We start from the raw sequence: 20,277 nt of genomic DNA on the forward strand, positions 1-20,277 counted from the left end.
TTTGCCATGCTTCAAAAAGGGGTCAGGAGTGGACTCCCTGAAGCAGCAGGTTACATGAGCTTCCCTGTATCAACTTCCACAAAAGTCCTCAGACTAGAGTGCGCCCAGTGGACATTCAACGATTTATATTTAAATTATATACCCAATGTCCCAAGGAGCAACTCAGAGATTCTGGAACCTTGGATTGGGATTGTGGACCATTTCCCTGCATCAAACACACTTCTGGAAGTAAGTGTGAAGTGATACATTGTAGGTGGCTGGAACTCTTGATTGTGTCCCGGTCCAGTGCAAACGTCCCTCTAAGCGCTATTGGCTTCTAAGCTGTAGTTACTTTTGATCTTTAAAAATGCATATCTCTAGTTCCCTATATTGGATTTTTGTCATTTTTAAGATAAAAATATTTACTATTTTTATAAATTGGCATGGGATTTTAATTGTGTGTTGTGTCTTACTTATTTACTGTATTGATGTCTTTAAATGCTTTACATACCTGTCTCCTGACTTAAGCCTGACTGCTCATTGCCAAGCTACCAGGGGTTGAGCTAGGGGCTACTTTTTCGGACCTTGACACAACCATGTGTCAGGGGTGTATTGCTAGTGGAAGGTGTTTACTTACCCCTACCAATATCCAGCCTCTAACGCTGGGCATTCGCAGACAATGTTGACAGACCCGCACTTGTCACTGGCACATTTAGAGCATGTTGCATTTGTGAACACCCCCATCCTTTCCAGCCGCTTAAGGGTAAGGTAGGCCAAATGGAGATATTTCAATGCGACGAGACACAGGCAGGATGAAAGGTCATTCTGGCATTGCAACACACACACTTGTCCAGTGGAAATTCTACCCTCAGGGTCAGAGTGGTTTGGGGCACTGATGATCAGTGATTTATTTAGACACAATATATTTCCGTAGATGGGGTAAAGCATGTAAAAGTACGTACCAGAAAGGGCGGAAGCAAGGGAGGAACAGAAGCTGAGAACTTGAGTAGGCAGGAACAGGCTATAATCAGGAAAATGAAAGCTTGTAAAGGGAAACTAAGATAACACAAGTACTAGTACAAGAGAGATGGCAAACTACCATAAATGAGAGTTTGTATGCTCCTTGGCTAGTGATCTCTCTGTGAGGTAAAAAGATCTTACAAAAAGCAAGGAGGTGTTTATTCTCACAGAGTTCAAGGAGACACCCAGCAGATCCTATGGGGTGCTTGGTGGTTCTGTGCGCCGAAGGCACAAGCATTAGAATCTAACCGGCGCCCTTGAAAGCACTGGCAATCAAGATTATAATATAAACACACAAGAAGACAAAAGGGAGTCTTGGAAGGAACACAGAAACAGGAACGGGGTTCAGGGAAAAGCAAGGTTGGAGTCAAGATCATGGTCAGCATTGAATACACAGGACATAAGCCAAGGAGTTTACATGTAACAAAACAGATCATAAAGAGTGCAGACAAAACTAGGAATAATGATTATCACTGCAACAGTAAGGCAGGAAAACCAGAGATGGGTGGCTCAAAAGGCAAGCCTGGAAATCAGCAGCACGAGGAGACTCATCAACCAAGTCCGTTGCAAGCCGCTTCACTCTGAGCTCACAAGTAAGAAATAGCTGGACGCTTTGGGGAACAGCAGAGGTGCAGGGAGAGAGCCAGGTGCAAGGAATGAGGGAACCACCTATAAAGGAAAGATGAAAATGGGACTTGGAAAGGAAAAACTAGCAAAACCAAAAGGCACAAGACAGGAAACAGGAAAGCCAGGAACAAAGTAGCAAAGGTATAAAGTAGTCAGAAAGGCCGTGGGATACAGAAATCAAGAGAGAGACTAGAGCACCACCACCAGGGCATTACCTTGATTGGGGTTGGAAACAAAAAAAGGACTACAAGGACCTTGATGCATCAGGAAGATGGTTCAGAAGCATGGACTAGAATGTGATGTGGAGCTGGGTATGCAAGGGGTAGTAAAGAGTTCTGTCACATTCTACTGTAACATATGGAACCCACAGCATCCTTGTGAGCACCACAAGATGACAGAATAGCAGTACGACTATGTTAGAACCAATACAAAACATAGGTTGACCCCCTGGGTCGAGTGCCTTTAAAAAAAGAAAATCATTAAGTATGCATATGGTGCGAGAGCACTTAGCCCTAGTCATGAGCTATATCGTTGTGTGTTTTTATATTATTCCCTAGGTGTCCAGCAAATTATGCACTTGCTCTGCACTCACCATTTGTTTATGGCCTAATACCAATACTAATAATTGAAATTGAAATACTAATACTGCTTTCAATGGATTTATACAGAAGACTGTTGCTTATAGTTCATGTATTATGGCAGTGTGCTTTTCACTGATTTATTCATACAATGTGTAGTTAATTATGCATAGCCATTTCATATGTGCATGGTTCTAGTTAAGACTTCCCAGGACAGGAATGTGGAAACGAGAAGAACCCAATGATGAAGCATGCCACCAAGGAGTAACCCTGGTTGGTGAGGGTTCTTTGAGGAAAATATATTATTTATTCCTGCTCTTTCCCAGTGGTGACTCTTCTTTCCTGCTAAGCTTCCATATTATGTTACAGAGTTTCTAGAGTACCCTGGTATTCACCCTATACTCACACACACAGGAATTGGGTCACAATATTTCCATCAACAGAAGGTCAGATGCCATGTAACTTGTACAGGTAGAAAATAGTGTTAGCATTCTTACCCATGTGAGGCTAGTAAGTCTTGTTTTTCATCCACATTTCTTGGTCATTGGTATTCTGCCTCATAGAAGAGGTGGAAGGAGTCTCTACTTAAAGGAGTGGAGTCACATGCAGCCTTCCTTCTGTTTTCCTCAAAAGGAATTCCAGAAGAGGAAAAAAAAGATGTTATTCTCTTTCCTTTAATACACTATTCACACACAAGGGAACGTACCCTCCAGGGGGTGGATGAGGGCAGGGCTCCAGATAGCAGGCATCTATAAATCCACATAGGTGGGTGATGAACTGGGATGCCATTCAGGGTGCAAGGAGCAAAGAATCAGTTTCTGCCTTTTCAGGTAAGAGGGTCAATCATTTGGGGCCATATGTACGAAAGCTTTTTCCCATAGACACAGAATGGGTAAAATCCTTTGGTACATCTGGCCCTTGGTGTCATGACTCATCAGAGTAGCACCCAAGGTCCGAACATAATAGGTGAAAGCTATATGCACAAGTAAAAAGAGACTGAGGCCAGAGACATGGAGATTGTGGGAGATCGGACCGCTGGAGCTGGGTCTGACATACAGGAACTGGGTCTTCCAGGTCAAATAGAAACAGTCATCCAATGAGATTAGCAGTATGAATGCATCAAGAAAAAGGTGCCTCACAACTGCTTGGTTAAATGGTTCCCATATGGTCACACTCCTTAGCGTACTTGTCATTCCCAGAACCTTTATTTTGTTCTTTCTGTCCACATCCTCTGGTGGTTCCTTTCTCTCTGGCTTTGTAGAAGGCATATGGTGCAGCCTTGCCCTTTATTCCCACGATTGCTACTCAGTGCTATTGCCACTCTTCAGCATCTCCTGGTACTCCCAAAATTTGGGAAAGGTCTTGAGTACTTTCTGGGCTCGATAACTGCTATTTCTTATGAAGAATTAGGTGAGTGACATTGGGATGGGGATTGTGCTATGACAGTGTGCACTCATGTACTTGCTATGTTTAATGCTACGCCCTTGTTGTGTTGTCAGGCTAGCTTGGCTATACCAGTGGAGAATGTGGTCCCTTTAAGTCTTCCGAGAAAGAGAGCAATGTACCCATCTGAACCACTGTGAAATGAATTGTCCAACTCCAGTGTCTTTTCTTGTCCTCCCCATCCTGTCCAATCAGAGATTATCCACTTCTCAAACTGCCATTCTTGTGTGGGGTAGAGTATTGGACTAGCATGGGCCCTTGTTCCTTCAACTTCTAATGCAACCCATAATGCCCAAAGTATGTATTTTCCCGAACATTGGTTAAACTTGAATTCCTAATTCTGACCTGCCTCCCATGTATACATTTTCCCCATTGTTTGCTAGTGTCAGATCTGTCAAAGCATAACGACTAATCTACGTAGTCTAGTCGGCAGGGGCGATGGAGAGATGACAGTCCAACCACCCCCTTCTTATTCTCCACGGGTAAATGTACATCAAGGTGTCTTAAAATGGGAGCCCAGGTAAACCGATCTTTGAGTTCGGGGATTGTTTGTTTAGTTTCTTCCGTCTACAAAAAGGGAATGCCTTTTCTGAGTAAGCATGTGATTGGTTGTATGATATCAGAAAAGTCCTTCACAAATCTTCTGAATAAGTTTGCAAACCCCAGGAAGCTCTGCAATGATTTGATGTTTGTAGGGGATCTCCACTAAGTGATGGAGGTTACTTTTCAATTGTCCATTTGTAGGCCTCCTGAACTGATGATGTAGCCCATGAATTCAATTTCCTTAACATGCGTCATGCGTTCCTGTGGGGTAGGCGATTAGATGAGAATGTCGTCTATGAAGACAATGAAAAACATATCTAGATACCCACGAAGTACCTCATCCATAAAGTGTTGGAAGGACACAGGAGCATTACTCAATCCGAAAGGCATAAGCTAGTATTCGAATAGCCCGAATTTTGTCCTGTAAGCAGTTTTCCACTCATCCCCTTTTCTAACCCGCAGCAAGTGATACATCCCTCTCAGTTCCAATTTCGTGACGATGTTAGCACCTTTGAGCTGGTAAAACAACACCGGGATAAGCGGTAATGGATAACAATTCCTAATAGTCACCCTGTTGGTGGCCCTATAATCTTTGCAAGCCCGCTGATCTTCTTCCTCCTTTGGTATGAAAAAAAGAGGGAAAGGGACAGGTGAGGAGGAGAGTTACATGAATCCATTGGTGAGGTTCTCATTGATGTATTGACATGGATGTTGCGTTTCTGGTTCTGTTCGGGTGTCAATATGGCTGCATGAAATAGCGGTACCTGGAATCAGGTCTTTCCAGCAGTCATATTCTTGGGGGGGGGGGGGCTGGGGGGATTTGAATAGCCTTATGTTTGTCAAATACTGCTTGATAGGTTGTATAACCGAAGAGTTACTGTACAGCAAACATGGGGTTCTGAGCTACTGTCGGTAAGATATTGTGCTGGGGTTGTGGCTCTTGTAGTCCAAAGGCCTGCTGTTTTGTGCAGTGTTCATGACAGGAAGACAAATCCATAGATACAGAACGAGTGACCCAATGTACAGTAGGGTAATGTAAGGTAAGCTAAGGCATCACAAGAATCAATTGGCAATGCGAAGCATCAATAAAATGAAACTGGAAGGGTTCATAATGATCTGTACCAAACTGCATGATAATCACGGCGGTATCATCCACTGATTTCACAGGTTCAGGGGAGCTTTTTTTTATACAGAGTATGCTGAGTTCTCGCGCGAACGTTTGGTCGATTAAGTTTCTGTAGCTCCAGAATACAACAGAGCTGTCGCGTTCTGTTGATGTCTGTTGGCCTACCTCAAAAGGACAGAGATGTTCATATGTGCAACAGTTGTTTGCACGATGTTGACTATAACAGGTGAGTTCATGTTTTCTTCTTATTTCCAAACAAGGGACCTCCATCTTCCTTGAGTTTGTTAGTTTTCCGACTCCTCAGCTGCTGCTAGGCCCAGTTCTCCACCACAGAGACACTTCCCAGTCTCTGCTTGTCAGGTGTTCTAGTTCCGGCTTTACACTCCTTGATAAAAATGTCCGCTCATCAACCCATTAGAGTTCCTGGAACCTTCATCTGCAGTAGGTCTTGGGCGAGTGACGTGGTATTTAACCACCCTCCGTGTTCTGTCCCCTGTCCTTTCATGTAGCCAGTGGTCAAATTGCACCATTAGTTCTATTAGTTCTTCACAGATATGGGGCTATTATACCATCTGGGCCAGGACATCCTTTATCTCACCACGCAATCCTTGATAGAATAATAATGCTCTTTTCTCCAAGGGCCTATACACTTCCACCAATAACCTGTTGAATGTGGTGATGTATGTAAGGAGGTCCTGCGAACCCTGCTTAAGAGTGATCAACTCCTGATCCAGGGACAGGAGAAGTGTTTTTCTATCAAATAACTTCTGCATCTCTCCTCAGAAGGCCGGGAAATTTTACAGCAAGTGGTCATCACGTTCACTCAAGGGAATCAACCAACTGGTCGTGTTGCCAAGTAGGTATGACATCACGAAGGCGATTTTAGTCTGTTCATCGAGGAACACCATATGCTTACGCAGGAAATGGAGCCTACATTAACTGAGGAATATGCTGAATTTATTGGGGTCCCCATAAAAGCGTTCAGGCGGGGCTAACGGTACCTGCGGAGCATGCACCACCTGGATGGGAGCATGTCCTGTGTTCATCATAGGAGGAAAGTGAGGAGGGGAATAATAACCAGACCCCTGTGTTCCCCACTCCCACAGGTGAGTGCAGGGTAGTTTGATCAGAGGAAGTACCTGAGGTTGTGGGGGTAGGGTCCATGACCTCATATGCGCTCCACCCACTCCTTTACTGCCTCCAGTTTTACTCTTCTGTGACAGCCCTGCTACCACTCTTCACACGGAAGCCAATTCCTTCCTCAATTCCTGACTCTCTATTTGGGACGCATTGACCTCTACCTTTAAAAGGGGATATTTTCCAAAACCACAGTGAGAATAGTGTTTGAATCCATTGCCCAGACCATGATACTATGTGAGTTTGACAAACTGAGATCTGTCAAAGCCTAACCACTAACCTGAGTATTCTGGTCTGGTCTGATGGAGAGATGGAAGTCCAACCACTCGTATTCCTTGTCGAAGACAAATAAGAATTGCCACCTCAAGGTGAATACACAGGGGAAAGGGGGAAATACAAAGTATCATTCTCACTGTGTCTTCACCTGAAGAAATGGTTGTCAACATGTCTTGAAAGTCCACCCAAAGTGTGTGCAACCTGCAGGTAGGGTAGAAGACGCAAGAGGCATTTATAAGGAATCACTTCCTTCCATCTGCTTCCCACTTGCCAAAATACTCCCCCACCAATGCAACACACAAATCCAGCTGGGCTGTTACTACAGAAAACAGGAGTTGGAAGCATCACTCCTACATCATACTTCAGAGACTTGGCAGAAAAATGCTTCTCCATGTATAAGGGTTTTGGCTGAGCTGATTCTCCAGGTTTGTTTTTAGTTTAGGAAGCACACACAATGCCGAAATGTCAGATTAAAAGGCGTGCCTAATTAAGAAAAAAAGGGACAGCTTGAAATAGCGCTCTTTCCGTGAACGTGTTCATGCATGCAGAAATAACAATAAAGGAAAGTTGCCAAGAGTACTCCAAACACAAATGTCACGAATTGGCAAAGGGGAAAGTAAGAGTAGTAGGATAAGTATGCCCTTTCAGGAATGTGTGTAATTTAGAGCATCGCTCCGGTATGTCATGGGCTCGGAAAGCATCCATAGAAGGTGGCTGGAAACACACTAGCCGGCACTCCCCACAGAGTTAACAGGATGCCGAGCAGAGAAGCCAGTGGTCAGCAGGGAAAATGAGTCGGCAAGGTCCACAGTCGAGTGGAGAAGTCAGCCCCGAAGATTCGTCATCCTCCTCAGCCGCCGATCAAATAGGAGGCACACCCATTCCATAGCGTCATGCCAGCAGGGCCGGCTTTTGGGCGTGCGAGCGGTGCGACCGCACCGGGCGCTGACCTCCAGGGGGCGTTATGTTTAGCAAACAACGTCCGAAAACTTTAAAAGCACCTGCTGAAAAGTTCCTTGTGCGTTTAGCGTTAAAGAAACAATTAAAATGTCAAGATATCTCTTGTGATTAATATTCCTGCTAGAGAGAAAGAGATGGGAGTTTTGCCTGTTGGCAGCTTTGACTCAACATAAAGTAGCATAGAGGGTTAATATGCCTGCTGCAAAACACAGAACTATGGGGCATAATTAAGAAAAGTGGCACTGCACACAGTGCAGCGTCATTTTTCTTGCACCCCTTAGCGGCCCCCTAACGCCACCATGTGTGCATCATATTTAAAATACTGTGCACCATGGCGGTAGTTAGGGGACTAGCATCAGAATTCTTTACACTATTCCGGTGCTTTGTCGAATTAGCGTCAACATTTTTTACGCTAATCTTGCAAAGCACCCAGAGGCCCAGTGTAACCAATGGAAGCCTCCTTTTAATGCCTGCTCTGAGCAGGTGTTAAAAGTGCAGGGAAAAAATGACGCAAAGAAATCTGATAGATTTATTTGCGTCATCTTTTTGGCCCCTCTAACGGGGAGATTCTACCTTTGCATACATCATGCCTGGCGCAGGCATGATGTAGCACAAAGTGTTACAGCATTGCGCCTCTTTGTAAATATGGCACAGTGTTTTTGGCCTTCTAACACCACATTAGTGTAAAAAAATGACACTAATGTTGCGTTGGAATGGCACTAGGGGCTCTTAAATATGCCCTATGGCAGTGCTTAATTTGTGCTTGATGTTTCTGGTGCGGAGCACCAGCACTTATTTTTGAGGACCAGCGCTTATTTTTCTGCCTCAAGCATTTACTGTGATAAAAAGACACATATGGGAAAGACAGAGGAAGAGAAAAACAAAAAAGCGTCACAATGGGAAAAAGAAAAAATCCACAAGAGTGAGCTGAAGGGGCAGGGAGTGCCTGTAAATGGATTGAAGAGGCCCGAGATGGCTTCCGTATTATGCTGCCTCTGTATTCCATGTTCACACATTTAATTGCAGCAGCCGCGTGTTTAAGAGCAGGGCTTTGGGCACTGGCACCTTTTTATTTACAAATTAAGCACGGGTTTCAGCAGCAACATACAGGTCTGGTCTATGGGGACATGCAAATGTAAGGAAATAAATTGAGCTAGAAAATGCATGTCTTAGACGATTATTATCGGTTGCCCACAAGATACATGCTTACTCTATGCCACTCTGAATTAGGCTGCCATACATAGAAGATCTCATTAGAGTAAAACCTTTACCTCTGTGGCATGGCACATGGACTAAACCAGAGACGACCCTAAATAGGAGAGTAGTGGTGGATTGTTTATTATTGGGGCATGCATTAGAAATACCCTGGTTTGGTGTGGCGTGGACAGTGAGGTGAATGGCGGTGTGTGCTCGCCGCTCACGACGGTGCAGATGGAATACGGCTGTTTTCAATGGCCTGCGAAATGGTAAAATGATCGTGAAAGGCCCTGCATGAAATCGTATGTACTTTGGACCCCATTTATGCCCACGTAACAAAAATTTGGGGTTATTTATGGATCCCGGGCCTAAAAAAATTCACAGCGATCGACTGCCCGGCTCACAAAATAGCCACCACAACGCTCTTCACTGATACAGACAAAAAGGAGTGTGCGTGGTGACCATGCGCCTCGAAAATCCAGGTACTGGCTGTTCTTTAATCCTGCTTCGGTACCGCTGCCCGTTCTCTCCTGCATGCCTACATTTCTTTAATCAGCGGTATAAAAAGACAATTCTGCAATGCCTGACGTCAAAATGGTGCCGGTGAAACACGTGATGGCCTAAAAATACTCCGAATTGTCTGAATCCTACACGTGGACCAAAAATAGTGCCTCATTTGGACTAAAGGTATTAAGCCTAACATATTAACTCACTGGGTGCATTATAATCAGAACTACTTATCATATAGGCTGAACTTCAGACAAGACTACTAACAAAGGAGGGTATAACATGGTGGCCACCAATCGCCTACACCTCATCTTGCTCCCCCCTAATGAAGGTATAGAGCCTACTTGAGTTGGTCCACTATCAGAGGCCCATTGCATTCCCTATATAAAATGCCTTTGCAACCTGCTCAGAGATCACAGACTCAAGTGAATAGATCTGGGAAATTATAGCTCTGATCCATCTCTGCTCGATAAAAACGGAGTTAATTCTGTGCTCACCAACCTACCCACAGAAATTACAAAAGTGCCAGAACTTGCAAACCCATAGAGGGTATTTTAACTCGATTGGTCACAACGAAACTGCCAAAATCTAGCTTCATCACCCTGGTTGCTCCTGAGAGAACATAAAACTCCTATCTTTTCTTCCTGTTGCCCTTTTTGCACACCTCTGATCCCTTATCAAAACCACCCAGACTTCAAACCGTGCCACGGGCCCCGAAGATCTGCTTAAAAATCTTCATACCTAATGGACCTACAAACTAGTTCTGATCAACCATGGCAGAAAAAAACAGAATTTCCCCTTAAATGATCCAAATCTGAGCCTCCTTTCCAGGATTTGCTGATCAAAGGGAAAACAGACATAAACTTCACTATGGAAATGATCCTGAAAAAAGTTGCTGAGGTTCACGACCTTGCTAAATTGACCAAAAGCAATTCGGATGCAATGCAGTTAGATCTGAGTGGCATGAGAGCGGACATCGACAACATCAATGATAAACTCTCAGACACAGAACAATGAATCAGTGTGGTGGAAGATATCTCATCAAAATCAGAGAAAGTACTCAGAAACCTCAAACCTTCAATGAAAGCCCTCATCAAAGAAGTATCTGACTTGGAAGACAGAAGCCGTTGAAGGAATCCACAATATTTGGGATTCCAGAGGGAGCAGAGGACTCTGTGGGTTCATGCATCACCTTCCTGGAAAAGTAGCTTCCATAAATCACAGGAATACCATTCACCAAGGACTTTGAACTCAAATGTGCCCATCGGATACCCTATTTCAAGCCTGCAAATAAAGCAAAAACAAGACATATGGTCTTCGATTTCAACATTCAGAGCTGACATTAAACCAAATGCACAAACATAACCACATCCTCTGGAATGGCCAAAAAATATACATCTCACAGGACTTTTCAAAAGTAACTGAGGACACAAGAAAATGTTTCCTGGCTCTTCGACCCCGAATGAAAAAAATCAACCTACATCCTCATTTGCTGGCCCAGCAAGATTCAGAGTTTTGGCGGATGGCAAACATCATATCTTCGCAGACCCTAAAGATCTAACAAGATTCTTGGATGATCAAGAGGCCCATGAAATGGAAGCCCAGTTTTCCAACTCAACCAAAAGGAAACACTAACTCTTTGAACATTAAAATATATAAATTCTCTCTCAAATGTGTGATAGCTCTGCTCAATTATTTTCTTTGTGCCTGATTGTCAACAGATAAATAATTAATCAGCCCTCTTATTACTTATTTCTGTGATGCTAAGACTGGTTGTAAAAGAATTTGTTTTGCAACTCTTTTTATCCATACGTATTCATGTGCTTTACTATTTCATCCTTAGTGAATATAGGATGACGTGCTCCTGTAAGCTCGGCCTCTAACTGGGCCCCCTCATGTCTACCTAACCAAGACCTACATTTTACAAACTTGCTAGAAGAATTGCTCCCTTTCTTTTATAGGAGAGTACATTTTGTAATCTTACCCCTCAATTTCATTTCCCACAGTGCCTTGCACTTCAGTCATGTTTATGAACGTTATTGTTATTTGGCTTGGCTACGACTTACAACTCTTACCTGTTCATAGTACAAGTAGTTATCCACTCCTTGATCCTGAAGCCTGGCTTGATTTCTGTCTGTCGCCTGCCTCTACTTACCTGCTTTGGGTTGGAGGGGATAATGGGTTTTTCGAATGGGTCTTTATTTTCTTTCTATTTTAAGATTTCTCATTGTATTTGGGTTTGTTTTGTTTTTCATTACAATAAGAATTGCATGAACATTTTATGGTTGGTCATGTTTCATACTATTGCTGAATAATACATCCTACATGGGTCCGCCTCCTACAGCCACCTGATCCTTACAGTATTCAGAGCTACAGTTGTATGCCTTACCTTACTAGTGACACACTATATTTTCATTTCTTTACATTTTGGCTACCCAGATACACCACTTATAACCATGCACTCACCTATGCAAGATGACTAATTCACCCTCCAGGAATGACCTGAAAATGGTTTCTTTGAATGTTGAGGGGCTAAATCACCCTATCAAGTGTAAAAGATTGATAACTGTCCATTCAAACATACGGCTGACCTTATACGTTTACAATAAACTGATATCAGCAAGAAAGAAGCAGATCTCCTCAGTACCATATGGACAAGTGAAGTTATTTGCTCCCGTTATAAATAAGAAAAATGGGGTTGTAAAGATAATATCTAAGGGATCTAACCTCAGTCAAATTTCTCACACCATAGATAATGAAGGTAGGTTAATAACCATGAAACTATGCCAAAACTGGAGATATATCCATCGTGTTAACCTCTACGACCCAAACATTGACTCCCTTGACTTCTGGAGTTCTTTGAGTAACACCTTAAGAGACATCCCGGGAGACGAAGTGACAATAGTGGGCAGAGATTTCAATCTCCCCCTTGACTTAATTTCAGATAAGAAATCTGAACTCCCCCCTTCACTCTTCAAAATCTCATCAATCCTTACTGAACATGTTTACTAGATTTAATTTGAAAGACTGTTGGAGATTGCAGCATCCAGACACCAAGGAGTACACCTTTTCACTCCCACATTCCTCCTATTTGAGAATCGACTATCCTCTCATACTAGGAAATTTCACCCACCTCATAGATCAAACAGAAATCCTCCCCTGACTAATCTCTGACCATTCATGTGTGACCATGAGAATTCCAGGGAGGAATGCTAAACCCAAGAACAAAACATGGCGCTTTAACAACGGATCAATAAAGGATAACATCTAGATCACACATAGAAAGAACAATTCTTAATTACATTGCTGAAAATAAATAACCCGATATCTCTATCTCCACCTTATGGTACGCTCAACAAGCAGGGGCACTTTAATAGATATTCAGGCTAGACTAAACAAAGAGCACAACAATAAGATATGTGCCTTAGAAACCGAAAATAAAAGACTCGAATCATTGCACATCTCGGGTCTTTACCCCTCCACCTTAACACTCTTAACAAAAATAATAATACAATACATTACTAAGTGAGAAGTCAGTGGTATGGATCAACAGATACAAGTGTCTGAAATTGATGCAAACAGGGCAGTACAAATGCTAGCCTCTTATCAAGCACAAACAAAATTAAAAAAATCAGATCTATAAAAGATAAAATGAATAACATACAAACGAACCATCAAATGATTCTAGACGTCTTTAAAGATTTCTGGGAGTCACTGTACCAGGACAGCTCCCAAATCACAAACCATACATGTAGGGCCTACCTTCACAAACTTAAACTCTTACAGATATCACAAGAAGATACACAAAAACTCAACAGTAACACTACTGTAGAAGAAGTACATCTAGTAATTAAGTACATCAAATCACATAAATCTCCAGGCCCGAGCAGCTTTACTTCAAGCTTCTACAAATCATTCACATCTGCATTAGTCTCTAAAGTGGTTGACTTATTTCAACCCTTTCCAGAAACTGGCTGTATCAATGGAGCAACCAGCACAGCTACATAGCCATTATCCCCAAAGACGAGAAAGACTTAATCTTAGCAAAAAAACTACAGACCCATTTCCTTAATTAATTTTAACGCTATGCTCTATGTAAATATCTTATCTAAATGCTTAAAATCATTTTTACTCAAAGTAATCAGTAACTCACAAACAGGTTGTAGGGCGCTGGGGTCTGGTTGCAGCACCCCCCCACACACATTTTGTCTGGTTCTTAGATGACCCTTCAACTGAAGTGCACTGGGCTCCTGCTAACCGGTCCACAGTGCCAGTGTTTCTTCCCTAAAACAAGACACCTTGTCACTTGATCCCCAAGTGACCAGGCCCTTCAGCCCCCTTTAAGCCCCTAGTAATGGTACCCGTGTTACATAGGGCATGAGTACTGAAGAGGGCCCTCAGAGCTGCAGCATAACTTGTGCCACTATGAGAGATCCAGCACCAACTTTATGCAGCCTGCCATTGCAGGCTGCATGACAAGGTGCTTCCAAAATTGTGCACGACATGGCACACAGCCTGTGTGCCATGTCTCCTAAACACAGCATACAATATATATGTCACCCCTCTAGCAGGCCTTTACATCCCTTAGGTAGGATCCATTATATTACATGTGAAGGCATATCTGCACGAGCAGATATGCCCTTGCTATCTCTTTGTCGATTCTCAGACATAGTAAGTGCACAGGGAAGCCATTTTAAATGCATGTGCTGGGCACTGGTCACTACGAGTTCCTCAGCTACATGATGACTTCTCTGAATCCAGGGATGTTTGGTATCAAACATCTCAGAAGAATAAACCCTCACGACCCCAGTGATGGATTTATTAAAAAATGCACACTGAGGGCACCTTAGAGGTGCCCCCTGAAAACCTACCAACTACTAGTGTGCTGACTGACTGGTCCTGATCAGTTCAGCCACCGCAGGCACGTTTCTGGCCACCAATGGTGAGAACCAGCACTATTGAGGGCCTGACACAAAAGCCTACACTGGGCAGAGGTATTACTTCCTTTCCCAGGCAGGATGAACATTCCAGGGTTGGGAGCTTCAAATGCCTTGCCACCTTTGTAATGCGACGCAGGTCTCTCCAGATGGTGGAGATGACCAACCCCCGTCCTGACCCCACTTTTGGCAGCAGCACAGGTGGGAAAATTAGTTAAATTAGAAGAAGTGGTCCCACCTCTACGGTGGATGAGCTGAAGTGGACACTACTTTTTAAATTCCTCCATCTTGTTTGGAAAGAATTAGACCGCTAGGCTCAGGGTTATGCCCACTTCCCAGCAAAAGTGGTCATAAAAAGGGTGTAGTCACACTAAAGGTGAGTAGCCCATTGCTACCACCTGGCACTCCCTGTAATGCTCCTAAATTCAGTATTTAGGTGGCACCCCTGAGCCCAAAAACTCAGATTTCCAATGACCTAAGAAGAGCTAGACACAACAGTCACACCAGAAGAGAAGACTGCAGACAGCAACTGACTTGGCCCCAGCCCTACTGGCCTGTTTTCAGCCCTTGAAGATCCTGCACCAAAAGACGACTTGTCCTGTAGCCCAGCAACTTCCAAAGCCTTTGGAGGACTGCCTGCCTTTGATAAAGACCAAGATATCCTGTGGACAGCGGACCAGTCCAAAAGAAACCAACGTTTAAGAAAAAGAACTTTGCCTGAGGAACCGCAAAACCGCCTCATGGCCCACCTCCGCACTCGACGACCAAGGCCCGAGTCTAAGTGGCCCACCAGTCCTGTGAAGATTGGCAAGCGCTTTTGAGCAAGAGACCACCATGAGCTGACCCCTGCTGGACTTCAAAGCGACACCTGCAGCCTTAACTAGAAGACTCCCCCGACTGCGACCTGCCCAGTAAGACTTTTCCGATGCCTATAAGCATCCCTGCATATGGAACCCCTGGGCATTGGAGAGCACTACCAACCATGCCCCTACATCCCCCAGCATCTCTGCTTACCTGGGCAGCTGCGGGTTGTCTTCGCCCAGCCTCCTGACCAGAGCCTGCAACCTGTTTCTGAAACTGATCTTCTCCACTGGCTAACATTGGGCACCTGATGCTGTGTTGGCACTCTGCACCCGGACGCCCCTGTGCCGCTGAGCGTGTAAGTTTGATGTCGCTTTGTGGTCCCTCGATGCTCACCTAAACCCCAGGAGACAAACCTCTGACACCACTTTTACTCACCTGCAAGCAGCGCAACTTCGTTCACTCCGAGTCTCCTTTGGTTAACATTGGGCACCTGACTCCGAATTTGACCTCTGCACTCGGCCGCCCCTCTGCCGTTGTGGGTAAACTCTTGGTACTGATTTGAACCTTGCCTGGTGTTGATCTAAAACCCCAAAGACTGGATTTGTTAGTTGAGTACTTATCTGCAAAAATGCATTCTTGTTTTCCTCCCATACGTTAACATTGAAGTCTCTGAAAATTGCACTGCCAATTTCTTTAAACTGAAAAATATTTTTCATTCAAAAACTGCTTACTTTATAACAAAGTTATTCGGTTCAAAGAATATATGAAAACAAATGTTATTTTTCTAAGGTGGTCTCTGATTTATTCTTTGAGTTTCTGTCTTATTTATTGCCTGTTTGAGTACAACAAATGCTTACTATGACTCCTTGATAAGCCTAACCACTTGCCAACACTACCACAAATAGAGCATTTGACCTATCTATTTCTGCCTCTGCAAACCTTTGGGGATCCACTGAACTCTCTGCACGGTGTACTTCATTTTAGTCCACCATATAAAGAGACAGCGTCCGACACCGGTTTTATGAAAGGCCGCATGTCCAATAATAATATGTGTTTACTATGCTATATATTAGATAATGCCAAGAAATCACCCTCCAAAACTGTGGCCATCACACAAGATGCCAAAAAGGCATTTGATTAAATGTTGCGGACTTTCCTCAACGAAACCATGAGAAAATGTAATCTGGGCGAAGACTACATTAAAATGATAATATTATGGCAATTAAATTTTTTTGGGCCTAACAATGATGTCACTTCCTTCTGGAACAAATTATCAGACCACATCGGGCATATACCCTCCAACAAACTTATCATTGTAGGCGGTGATTTCAACTTTCCACTCGACATGACTCTTAATCGCCAATCAACCTGTAAATATCATACGCCTAAAGCTAACAAAATCCTTCAAAAATATGTTCTAAATACAACCTCAAAGATACCTGGCGATTACAACATCCCTACTTTTGGGATTATACATTTTACTCTGCACTCCATAACTCCTACACAAGAATTTACTACATTCTTACATTCTCATCTCTGGATCCCAGACATATTTAATAGATCAAACAAATACATCACCAAGACTACTCTCTCACCACTCCTGAATTATTACGGTTCTGGCCAGTACTAATCCTAAAACTCTCACTAAGATATGGTGCTTTAATAATGATGTTCTAACTAATTAGGACAATATAAAGAAATTTGAGGAAATTATATCAAATTACATCATTGACAATACTTCACCAGACATAGGGCCTCATTACGAGTTTGGCGGTCTGACAACCAGACCGCCACATTGGCGGCTGCCAAAAGACCGCCGTATTACAAGTTACACAGCCAGGCCTTCCAAAATCCCGACACCGCCAGGACTTTGTAGGGTGGGAAAGAGGCGGTCTGACCACCAGCACCGCCAGCCTGACAACCAACCACCGAACCAATTACAAGGTGAAAATCGCCATGGTGGTCTTGCCATGGTGGTCTCTCACTGGTGGTGTGAACCGCGGCGGTTGTCTCTCCTCACATTAATATAAAACACCACATTGGATGGATTTGAAAACAACACAGCTGACACACATTTACAATCTACACACTTACCAAGCACACTATAAAACACACTCTTACACACACCACAATCCTTTGCATCTCGCACGCCGACCACAGAAACCAGAGCAACAGCAGAGCTAACCAAACCATAGATTAGGCACCCCACCATCTCACACAAAGCACATATCACACATCTTCACAACACCCCCAACATATATTTGCACCTCATCACACTATTTACCCCTGACCCTTCATCACACAGCACCTACAAATTAATTTCCTAATCACTTTTTAACCACCACCATGTCCACCATAAAAACATCCTTGTTTCACAGATGACGAGTTAAGAGCATGGTGGCTGTAATCATTAGAGTAGAGCCACATATCTTTGGAGCTCAAGTTCAGCAGACCACTAGCGCTAGGAAAATGGAAATGTGGCAAAGGATAGCCGACAGAGTGAACTCTGTAGACAGCTACCTGTGCACAAGGGATGACATCAGGAAGAGAAGGAATGACCTCAGGGGGAAAGTACATTTCATGCCTGCCAGGCACCAGCTGGCAGTCCACAAGACTGGCAGTAGTCCCCTACCTCCTCCCCCCAGTTCACATCATGGGAGGAGAAGGTCTTGGCTATACTGCACCCTGCCATCCTGCACCTTGAGGGCTTGACCTGGGGGAGATGAGTCGGGTAAGTCAGATCAACAAAATGTGCACACCTAAATGGATTGGCATGCATGCTCACTGATCATCTTTCCCCACCTACAATGTTACACCATACAGCAGTCCATTGGCCACCTGTCCATAAAACCCTTTCTGGCCTCCTACATGTCAATCACACCCACCTGGGGAACAACATTTCTGTATAGTGGGTGTAGTACAGGGCTTGACAGCACTACAATTCCCAGCAGGCACTGTTCCACTATCGCCAAGAGCAGAACAGTGTAGCCCAATCCAAATCACTACCTTTGCGAACTCCACATTGGAGAGTACCCACCTGAGAGGATTCAAACTGTACAGTGTGTGGCCTGGACAGGCCCAGCCAGCAATGCCAAGGTCAGCAGGAACTGTTAACTTCACTCCACTCAGCTAATACTGTCTGCACTGCCACTAGGACCATTCCCCCTTTACTCAGCCTTTGCCATGTATTCACCATGAAGATATTAATTGGATAGGGTTTGGCTAGGACAGGCCAAGACAGCAATACCAAGGTCAGCAGGCACGGGTAATGCCACTCCACTCAGCCAATTCTGTGTCCACTGCTACTAGGACCATTCTCCCTCTACTCAGCCTTTCCCATATACTCACCCATGTGGATATCAACTGGATAGGGTGTGGCTAGGACAGGCCAAGATAGCAGTGCCAAGGTCAGCAGGCACTGGTCATTCTGCTCCACTCAGCCAATATTGTGTGCACTGCTAGCAGGACCATTCCCCCTCTACTAAGCCTTTGCCATGTACTCCCCCATGGGGATGTTAACTGGATAGGGTGTGGCTAGGACAGGCCAAGACAGCTATGCCAAGGTGCGCAGGCAATGGTAATGTCACTCCAGTCAGCTAATACTGTGTGCACTGCTACTAGGACCATTCCCCCTTTACTCAGCCTTTGCCATGTATTCCCCCATGGTATGTTAACTGGATAGGGTGTGGCTAGGACAGGGCAAGACAGCAATACCAAGGTCAGCAGGCACTGGTAATGTCACTCCGCTCAGCCAATTCTGTGTCCACTGCTACTAGGACCATTCCCCCTCTACTCAGCCTTTCCCATATACTCACCCATGTGGATATCAACTGGATAGGGTGTGGCTAGGACAGGCCAAGACAGCAGTGTCCAGGTCAGCCGGCACTGGTAATTTCGCTCAGCTCAGCAAATGCTGTGTGCACTGCTAGCAGGACCATTCCCCCTCTACTAAGCCTTTGCCATGTACTCCCCCATGGGGATGTTAACTGGATAGGGTGTGGCTAGGACAGGCCAAGACAGCTATGCTAAGGTGTTCAGGCAATGGTAATGTCACTCCACTCAGCCAATACTATGTGCACTGCTACTAGGACCATTCCCCCTCTACTCAGCCTTTGCCATGTACCCCCCCCATGGGGATGTTAACTAGATATGGTGTGGCTAAGGCAGGCTAAGATAGCTATGCCAAGGTGAGCAGGCACTGGTAATGTCACACCACTCAGCCAATACTGTGTGCACTGCTACTAGGACCATTCACCTTCTACTCAGCCTTTGCCATGTACTCCCCCATGGGGATATTAACTGGATAGGGTGTGGATAGAAAAGGCCAAGACAGCAAAGCCAAGGTCAGCAAGCACTGGTAATGTCACTCCACTCAGCCAATACTGTGTGCTCTGCTACAAGGACCATTTCCCCTCTACTCAACCTTTGCCATGTACTAACCCATGGGTATATCAACTGGAGAGGGTGTGGGTAGGACAGACCAAGACAGCAGTACCAAGGTCAGCAGGCACTGGTAATGTCACTGCACTCAGCAAATACGGTGGGCACTGATACTAGGACCTCTACTCACCCTTTGACATGTACTCAACCATGGGGGTACAAACTGGATAGGGTGTGGCTAGGACAGGCCAAGACAGCAATGCCAAGGTCAGCAGGCACTGTCTACCCAATGCAAAAAGACATGCTCATTGTGCATCTGTCCTAACATCCATTTACATCAGCTCGCTATGAAAGTCTAGTCACCTGAGAGGATGACTTATGTATGCTGTGTATAGAACTTTGTGTAACAAGACTGTAAATCCTAGGAGGAACAGTATCTCTAACTCCACTAACCAGAACACTGTCCACAATGACATTGTGCTGCTGTTTGTTAAATCACAAATACAGGTTACCTACCAGGGAGTGACCAATATACAGATCATGCCCAATCAACTAGATCAGTGGTTCCCAACCTTTTGACTTCTGTGGACCCCCACTTTATCATTACTGGAGCCTGGGGACCCCACTGAATCTTTATTGGAATCCGGGGACCCCCCACTGAGTCATTACTGAAAGCTGGGGACCTAATCTGCTAATATTATTTAATTTTCTAAGTGGTCGCAGACCCCCTGAGGAGGCTTCGCGGACCCCCAGGGGTCCCCGG

Source organism: Pleurodeles waltl, chromosome 7 (assembly GCF_031143425.1).
Source record: "Pleurodeles waltl isolate 20211129_DDA chromosome 7, aPleWal1.hap1.20221129, whole genome shotgun sequence".
NCBI lineage: Eukaryota > Metazoa > Chordata > Amphibia > Caudata > Salamandridae > Pleurodeles > Pleurodeles waltl.